At 42.6% G+C, this 9,882-nt stretch overlaps 1 protein-coding gene across 3 annotated transcripts in view; it reads left to right on the top strand.

Annotated features, from left to right (window-relative positions):
* LOC124155332 (FYVE and coiled-coil domain-containing protein 1) overlaps positions 1 to 610 on the top strand; it is an 84,793-nt gene extending 84,183 nt beyond the window's left edge. For all 3 annotated transcript variants that reach the window (XM_046529063.1, XM_046529072.1, XM_046529081.1), the window contains one exon: positions 1 to 610. This exon is cut by the window's left edge and continues 557 nt beyond it. The gene's annotated coding sequence lies outside the window, so the exon portion shown is untranslated.
* The last annotated feature ends 9,272 nt before the right edge of the window (positions 611 to 9,882 follow it).

The raw sequence follows: 9,882 nt of genomic DNA, 5'->3' as shown, positions 1-9,882 counted from the left end.
ACTGCTGGCAGCGTGTGCCTTGTGAGCTGGTGGGAGGGTATTTTACAAGTCTATTATGTTACCTGATTTCATTCATTTGGATGTTGTCGCCACGGAATATCTTTGTGGGTATTTATAGTGAGATTTTAAAATAATTTTTGTTTATTTTATTCAACAATTAAGACGTGTGAATGGGCTGTTAAACTGATGCTGTCGAGGCTAGTGTTATCATTTGATGGGAGAGTTTTGAGGCATCTATGTACTCATGTTCACCATGGATGCTCATGTTGGCTTGAGATTACGCAAAATGATACATCTGGGTACTTGTATTTCATTCAGGGTTACACTGGATAATTTTAGGTGTTAATATTGTTATGTGATCATTGACATTGTTTTATATAACTTTTTACTGCACCATTATTTATTCATCATATTTTGTAATAAGGTAATGAAAATAAATGTAGTTTTCTGCTGTTCCCAATGACATCCCTGGCATTTGAGCGAAAAAGACTTTTCTAAGACTGATCATGTTTTTCTGGACAAGTTTGTCACGCCTTTGTCATTTCTGAAGAGTAATGTTCAGTTCATAATATCAATAAATGTAATGCCTGTCCCAGGATGTATGTCCAAATGCAAATTTTATTCATATGAATCATAATTTTTATGCAGTCCTTAATTTCGGCCAGATCGGCATTCTGGCACCTCTCAGTGAATATTGGGTTGTGCCAAAAAAAAAACTTCCTTTTTCCTATGTGGTACCTACATAATTGTCACTTTTATTACAAGTATTTAAAAATCAGAAGTTTTAGGGGGAAGGAGGGGTTATTTTTAAAAATGGTGTGGATTAAATAGCATATGCAAGATGGCGGATAGTGTGCGTGGTCGTGTTTTTCTCTCTGTGTTCGTTGCTGTGATATTTGTGGTTGTACCCTGCGTGAGAATCATCGGTTTGTCACCAGAAGAGGTGATTTACATCCTCAGTCAAGCTTCACCTTCAGTTTTCGGAACTTATCCATTCTCTTCCTGCTGTCTCTTCAGTTAAGGTTGTCTGGGCAGTTGAGCTTGTCGGAAATATTGACAGATCCCCCCAGAAAGGGCTTGTGATACTGCTCGGTCAGAAATCTAATCCTCGTCGTCCTATTGCTTGCTGGTGATTTTTATCCAAACCCTGGTCCCAATCCTGAGGTTTACTACAATGATGTGAGGAGTTTAAAGGGAAAAGTATTGATTATAATAAATAGGTTTCAGTGAAATTTCCAAATTTGGCATAATTGCATTGTCATTAATGTGGCTAAACAACATGGTAGAAGATGGTGAATTTGGTTTTTCAACTATGCTCTATATTTCTCAGTGGGACTGAAGAGCTAGATGGGGAGGGTGTTGCACCACACTGCCTTGACAATTTTCGTGGCCGCAGCGCTGCTTTGCCTTGCCGTACCCCATGCAGTGTGTGGCACCTCCACTCAAAGCAATACATACCACGTCGCATAAGGTGCGTGCAGGCAAAACGTGCACCGTGCCATGTCATGCTGTATCTGGTGAGCGCCCGGCCTATCTCTCATTTTACCTCGGGGGAAAACATTTTAAGTAAAAGTTTATATTAAATGCCCTCGTTTTGAGATTCTTTGAGAAAAGAATCTGGGAGGTATTAGACAGAAATATTAGAATTCACTGTTTTATTTTCCTTTTAACTCTATATGCTGAGTTGGTTTTCCTAAATATTCTACCTATGATTTTTGAATTGAATAAGGATGTCATGAAATAGCTTAGATGCATTGAATAAATTACAGGGGAGCTACAAATTAAATCAGTCTTATTCATTGGGGTCATATATTAATTACGTGAGGTGTTCAGTGGGGGAGGGGGTGAAGCTGATTCTCACCGAATCTCATGTTGGGGAAGGTGGGGCTCCTGGCAAGTATCACGTAATTTTTTCCACCAGAAACAGTGTAGTTTAGTCAGTCTTGAGACCGTACATGAATCCCCGTGGACTGAATTAGAATGAATATTCTTTCACCAATTTCAGTAGCTCTCATTTAAGTATTTATGTTCTATTTTTTCACTCTGATTCTAGAATCTGATCTAAGTAATCTTAAATACTAGTCTCAATTACTTTAAAATGTAAATAATCAACCAAATTGTTTTTTTTTAACAATTCCTATGCAATGAAGCATAGATTAACACATTGACACTGGAAATATGCATTTTGAACACCTGCGATTAGAGGGAGGGGTTTGAGCCAAATACCATTTTAACTTACGAAGAGGGAGTTGGGGAGGAGGGGGGGGGGGCCCAAAAATCACCAAAATTACCTGACGCAATTGATGGATACCCCTTTATTACAGAATCTCCAATGGTCAACCATGAGTTCATCTCTATGGAGGCATTGAATGCGTTGCGTTGTTATCACGGTTACAAAACCTTCACGTCCATGTAAACTGTACACGCCGAATGAATGACGTCAATTAGTAAATTAAAATGTCTATATGGTCACTTCTTTTGGCACAGGCTTACCCACAGCATAGAATGATAAAGTATTTTGTGCCCAAAAATGCAAGCTCTGTCATTGGATGTTTTGCATGGGGAGAATCACCATGGTGATCGCGTGGGTTGGTCTTTGTAATTAATGATAGTTGTTTGAGCGCAGCATGGCCTAGGGTCAGTGTCCCGTGGAGTATGGAGGGATTTGTGATGGTGGAATGGCACCGCCTCTTGCGAGAGGCAAGTCAGCTTGAATAACCATGACAACCTTCAATTGGACGCACTCAGATTTTAGACACGCTGCTTCACCTTTTGGATTTTTGTTTTATTTTCATTTTTTATCATTTGAAAACATGAAGCAGTCCTAGATATTCAATATGGAGGTCACCGGATCGAATCCTGATGATGACTGGTGATTTTTTTCTTGCTTTTCTTTTTTATCAAAATTATTTTATAATGATATTTACCACTTGTCGCCTCTGAAATTTTTGATTCAGCCTTATTTTTCGACCGAAAAGAAAGTGTCGTCTTTCCACGGTTGGGGAGAACTTGGGCACGTCATACAATTCCAAGAGTCAAAAATCATCGCCATAGAAAATATTAACATCATTATTACATCATATTTCCCCCTGAGAACTTAACCGCAACTGCCGTGCGCAGAATATATTTAATCGGCTACGGAACCACGTGTTAGTTTCACATAAACGGTGAGTAGAAATATCAATATAAAGATAAGAAAAACCTCACCACGGAGCTCGAAAGAAAACACTCCGAGGGCCCAATATGCATGTAGATGTGGGTTGCCTCAGTGCATTCTATCCGCTTATCTTTAATTCCGATGGCTCATTTCCCCTGGAGTTTTACTCCAACTTTGGTAGATCACTCAGTCAGGGGAGCAGCTAGGAATTAAGGCTGGGGGGGGGGGTTTAGGTACAACTAATACCGGGGTGTGTGGAGGTATGGAATACTCACCAGGATAAGTGGTTGTTGCGAGATTAATAAATTGCCGAATTTTAAGATAAATGGTTCAAAATGGTGAGTTTTACGGCTTTCTGAGGGATATTTTATTAATCCTCACACTATTATACTAGTAATATCAATCCAATTAATTAAAATGGATTAAACTTAAAAATTTGTCTGAGCTCTGGGGGGGGGGGGGTTGTATCCCCCAAAACCTCCCCCTCGCTGCGCCACTGCACTCAGTAGCGTACGCGTCCGTCTGCGTCGGGTCTTGGTGCCGTGCGGGTAAAGGAGACTAGTCGCTTTATGTGCCAACCTTCCAAATTTTCACCGACCCTGCCCTATCAGTTAAGTGGGACTCGTGAGCGTCTACATACTATTGGAAACGATAACGCTCCAGCAACAAGCACCAAGCACTGGTTTCCAAAAGAATAAGCTAGGACCGAAAGAAACAAGTTCGCTGCGCAGTGTGGGAGGAAGTACGTACACCTCGGCATAGAGAAGGTCTGCAAGGCGGTGAGCCACGATCGACCCCCGAGTTAATGAGGGCCGGCGAATAAGAGCTACGGGTGCAATGGGGATACCAGTATACGGTGGGATTATATGACCCAGCACCGAAACGAAACGAGCACAGACTTACGTTGGTTTTGGGTGCGCGCACCACGCTTGAGATGAACGCGAGACGCTGCCGCCCCTGCGCATGCGCTGTTCAACAGGTATTTGCCCCTTTCATCCCTTCACCAAGGGCGTACCCAGGATCATAACTGGGGGGGGGGGGGAAACCCATGTGATTTATGAGAGTATTTTCTTGAAAAAATAGTTATATTTTAGTTACATATTTTATACTAATATATATCATTTTTTCGTGGGTTTAAAGAAAATTTGTTGAATACTTTCGTTTCAATTCAGTACTGAATTTGCCTAAAGACTTGCGATTTTTGCTTCTGGGGGGGCAGCTGCCCCCCTTGCCCCTCGCTGGGTACGCCCGTGCCCTTCATCTTTCTTTCTCCTTTTGCTGACCACCTATATTTGCTCTCCACCGCGGTTGTCGTGTCGAGTAATTATTTAAACTATTCATTTAATAAAATAGTTTGGCCTCTATGAGCATATTATATTGTCTATCCTCACCTCATTTGCAAGCATTTTATCGGCGCAGCAGGTATTCGCGATATACGTCCCGATTGCTGTTCCCGCCGAGTGCGGACTGCTGTTTGTCATTAAGTTTTTGCATGCGAAGAAGGTTGCTCCGATTGAAATTCATAGCCCATTGGAAGAGGTGTACTGTCCAAAGCATTGGAGGATCTAGGGGGGGGGGGCACGTGCCCTCCCAGACCTTCAAAATATGCAAGATTTTTAATACGGTCCCATTATCATTGCGATCTTTTTGCATTACGAGGTATCCGTTTGCCCCCCCAGAACAAAATCCTGGATATGGCCTTGCTTGCGCCCCCCCCCAAGAACAAAATCCTGGATCCACCCCTGGTCCAAAGTGTTCGGAGAAGGTTGAGAAAATTTACTGGCTGCCGCCTCAACGTGATTAGGAGTGGGATTCTCAAAATCAGCGGGAAAGGTTATAGCTACCGTCTTCTGGGACAGTAAATGCTGGTCGATTTCATGCTCAAGGATGCAAAAATTCACTCCGATAGGCAATGTGAGACCGTAAGCAAACTTCGAAGGGCTATCCAGAACAAAATACGCGGCAGGTTGACAAAAGACGTTCGATTGCGCCAAGACAAGACGTGTTTCCCACAGAAGACAAGGATGTGGCCCACAAAACTCCACTCATCGAGCTATTTGGATGGAAGGTGATTGGTCATCAACCTTACACTCCAGATACCGCTCCCTTTGAATATCATCTCTTTCCGTTCATAAAAAAAAGATTTGGAATGGCAAAAATTCTCGAACGTCAACGACGTTCTAAAAACGATTCTTACCTTCCTGCGGGAAGCTTGTTCGAGGAGGGAGTAGGAATTTTTGTCTCCCTGATGCGGGAAGCCATTGAGTGCAAGAGGGACTACATCGAAAAATAGCTGAATGTTCAAGGTTTCTAACTATGCAATATGCATTGGAAAAAATCTCAGCAACTATAAAAAAATTGGAGACCTTACTTTTCGTATGCCCCTCGCAGAGAGAGCAAATGTTTTCTCGCCCGTAGAGAAATGTGTGTCGCTTTTCCGGTCAATGTGATCTCCACTTTCAGTCATTTGAAGAAGAGTTGCCACCCTCTCCCCCGGATGATGATGATGAACACAATTTTTTTTCGACTTGTCATCGCTTAGGCTTGGCGTCACCATCTGCTTTGAGAATCATTTAAGTTGTCTACCTTGCTAAGGATAGGCCATTGACCACGTGGAACGTCGTCTCTTTTAGTCCACGACTGCTTATTCGACTAGTAAAGTCGCATTTCTCGCAGCTAACCTCCAATTCCAGAGGTCCGACTAGCATTCGCTACACGGTGGACTTCTTTTGTCTAAATCTGAAGCCCGAGTTGAACAGTTTATCAATAAGTTCTCAACATAATTTCATTTTTAAGTGAATTGTTGTGAGATAAGTTCTTATTTCAAATGAAGCGGTAATGATCGGTGGTTGTAATTTTTTTTCGAATAAAGTGCCCTTTATCTTTGTTTGAATCGGAATCCATTCCAAAGATTGCGCTGCTGTTGCATGTGGTTTCTGTGGTAGTCTTCAATTTGCTCACCTTTTCCAGTTTCTTCGGGATTTGCGTCTTCCGCCTTGCGTGATAAAATTAACCTGAGCCCTATGTATAATTCACTCTTGGAAACGTGCCGTGGAACACCTCAAAGTCATTTTAAGCTGTATTTTTTGTAATTGATTACAAAGTCTATTGGAGGAGAATAATTCGATTTCTCTCGCCCATCACCTTTCTTCTCACGCACGCACGCTAAATTGTGAGTTTCAATATCCCTCTCAAGTAATTTAAGGGGAAAAAAAGTTGGTGAGGTGGCTGCTCTCTTCCCATTGGTTTATTTTTTACGATGATAAAATAACGAATGCGGGCGGATGGAGGCTGGGGGAAATTTTTTAATTAAATTTTAGCGGAAAGCGTGACCCGCGGGGATTGGCTTCTAATCTTCTTATATGCCCGCGATCTTATTTTCATCAAGGAAAGGCGATGGAATTAATTTTTCAAAATCTTATATATCCTGAGTGACGCCCCCTCCTGTATATTTCATTAGGACCCCTGGTTGGTGTGGGTGGTGCACGCATTGGTGCTTAGATGCGGTGGAAAAAACGGCCTCTGGGTTGAACCATAGGAACTCAAGGGAGCGTTATTTTTTCTCGGGGCGAGATCCCACGAGGTCGGTAGGTGGGTAGCCGAAATATTTTTCGGATTCACCTTTTTATTTTAATTTTTTTTCAGTTAATTGGGCTGTGCTCTTTATGGTTGCGTCATATATATTTATAAATTTTGTAGCGTGTCAGTCTGTCTGCATTTTTCGCAGTCACACTTTATGGTCTATCTCATTGCCAGTGGTGCCAAGTGCTACAGCGATGGGGCTGGTGCGTTCGACTCAGAATCTCTGTACGCATATTTTTGACTTGCTCCCAGCGCTGTAGCCATAGGCGGATATGGGGCGGGGGGCACGTTCCCCCCTCCCAGACCCTTAAAAAATATGCAAGATTTTTAATACGGTCCCATTATCATTGCGTTTGTATTGTATTACGAGGTATCCTTGTTTAACAAATTTCTGTTTGTTACAAAATTCTGGGTATGGCCTTGCTTGTGCCCCCCCCAGAAAGAAATCCTGTCTCCTCCCTTGGCTGTAGCATGACATCGCGTGAAGTTGCGGGCAAAAAACGTGCAAAAGCGGAGCTAGCGTTGCTGGAGATTACGTCGGCGGAATGCATTTCATTGTCGCATTCGGAACACTCCGACCCCAGCCACGAATAACCTGCCCGCCGCTCTGATGTGGTGAATGTCCGTCTCCCAAGCGTCGCTCTATCTTCCGTCGGCAGACTGCATTTCATTCTCGCACTCAATGCGAGCGGACCACTTCGACTCTTTGAATCCACGAATTCACTTCCTGTTGCACTCGACATCGCGGGTGCCACGAAGCGCGAAACAAAAAATTTTCGCCCGTAGTTGGACTTCGTGAGAGGAGTAAATTTGTGCCGACACGACACGATATACATACATCGAAAATACATCGCGTAGTGGACGTCTAACAGAGTGCGTGCACGTTTGCAATAGACGAACAGAGTTCACGGTAATACCTACGAGCGGAAAAAATAATCGTCCCGGTGTTACGTTGTGAGTGGAGTGAAGCGGAAATCGCATTTACTGAACTCTCCAGCAACAGGTACAACACGATGACAGGCAGCAACGATAGGCGACAAGGCAACCACCAGCACAGTCAACCTGGTTGTGGAACAGGCAAGTTGGCACTTCTACTCTCTTAATTTATAGCGTTATTCTTGGAGTTAACCTCAATCTCCTTTATCGAAACGCCAGTGCGTTAATAATTATCCAAATTTAGCTAAGTGGTCGTGGGGATCGAATCTGAAGCATAAAGCCATTCATTGAGTTACAGCCATTTGCCTCATCGTAATTTCCCCCGAATAATTCTATAAACCAATAAATCATTTTTTTAAAACATTTACTATCCCTGGCTTTCATAGCCACTTCTTCCTTCAACTCCAAATGGCCATATTATTGCTGGTCTGGTCTACAAGTATTATGAACAACATTTTCTTCTGCCTTCCTTCCCGTTCAAATTCGCCTTGAAGAGTGGTTCGCTACAACTCACCCTCGTTTTTCGCAGGAGCGTTTGTAGGGAGAGAGAGAGAGAGGCGAATATAGTGACGTCATGCGTGACGTGCGTGAAAGTTGCTAGAGCTCTTGTAGCCTCTACTGGATCACGCAAGAACTCGCTCCAAACGCTCCGGAGTTCCGAGATCTTGTACTGGACTAGAGCCAAGGGCGGATCCAGGATTTTTTCCGGGGGGCACTGACAGGCAAACTATCCTCTCATATTTGGGATAAAAAACTAAATGCAACAATTACTCTACGAAATATTCTCTTAAATATAATGTAAAATTTATTGATATGTCTATATTTATAACTTTTATATTGAAATATAAAGTTTTTTGCTATTTGCATTTAAAATATCGTCTGTCTTTTGAGCGTCTGGGGGGGGGGGGGGGGGCTGCGCCCTCTCCGAAATCCGCCTATGACTACACCCATGCAGTGGCGGATACATATTGGGGGTACAGGGGGCGAGCCTCGTTGCGGGGCTGCACGCATTGCCGAACATTGCAGAACCACAGATGTAACTTTTTTATATCGTATATACGACGTCATAAAATTACCATTATCAGAAAATGCTATCATATGATGGCATTTTATATGCGCATTGCGTATCTTAAATTTTGAATGCGGCTTGATTATTTTTCATTACGATAAAAGTATAGGTAGCTCAAAATATCTTTTGCGCCCCTCCCCTTGAGTTTTTTTCCCTATCCGTTACTGCACCCATGATGGCTTGGTGGAGACAATCGTCGAGGGAAAAGTGGATGGCTAGAACGGGTTAGGAAGACCTTGAACAAAGTATATGGAACAGGTAAAGAAGGATGTGAAAGAGAAAAAATACACAGGGCTATTAACGAGCTATGATGATGACATTTCAGGATGGAGAAATCATGAATGTTATAATTATTGTTGTAATATTGTTGTAATAATGTTGAAATCATGAATGTTATAATTATTGTTGTATAATTATTGTCCCTTTAAGAAGCCATGGAACGACTCAAATCTATTATAATACGTGTGCGGTACTTTGGTTTTGGTTCTCAGATGATAGATGTCGTCCAATACGCGTTCATTTGTTTTCCATACTCCCGAGGACTATGAACGGAATAGACGTTAAATATTCAATTTAATTTTTTCGCTATGTTTTTTCCGTAAGGCGTTTGTTCGCACCACTCGGGAGGTAGGCTATTGATTTCCCTCACACTCACTCCTGTGGCCATTCGAAACCTAGAAGGCCTTTGGCCTCACCAACCAGGCGCCTCCACATTCTACGGTCGCATGCCATATCCAGCTGGGCTCCCATCTTTCTCACATCCTTCTTAACTTCATCTCCCCACCGCATTCTTGGTCTTCCTGCCGGTCTTTTGCCTTCGATTTTGCCTTCCAGAACTTGTTTCAGCATTGTGTCCTCCATTCTTCTATGGAGGTGGCCCAGCAAACTTATTCTCTTGCTTTTAATTATTCCCACGATATCTGGTCCTTTGTACAGGTCTCTCAACTCTTTGTTCTTCCTAATTAATTAATTACTTATTAATTTCCCTACCTTCCCCATTTTTAAATTCCCTCCCTCCTTGCCTGGGTGCAATCCGGCCGTCATTTGTTCATTTTTGACGTTCGACTCTCTCTAGAGTTATCGTCTGCTCGGGACATATCTGTGTATGGCAAAGAAGAGACAGTTCAGTGTGCAATAC

Source organism: Ischnura elegans, chromosome 1 (assembly GCF_921293095.1).
Source record: "Ischnura elegans chromosome 1, ioIscEleg1.1, whole genome shotgun sequence".
Classification (NCBI taxonomy): domain Eukaryota; kingdom Metazoa; phylum Arthropoda; class Insecta; order Odonata; family Coenagrionidae; genus Ischnura; species Ischnura elegans.
This window is presented reverse-complemented; position numbering and strand designations above follow the sequence as displayed.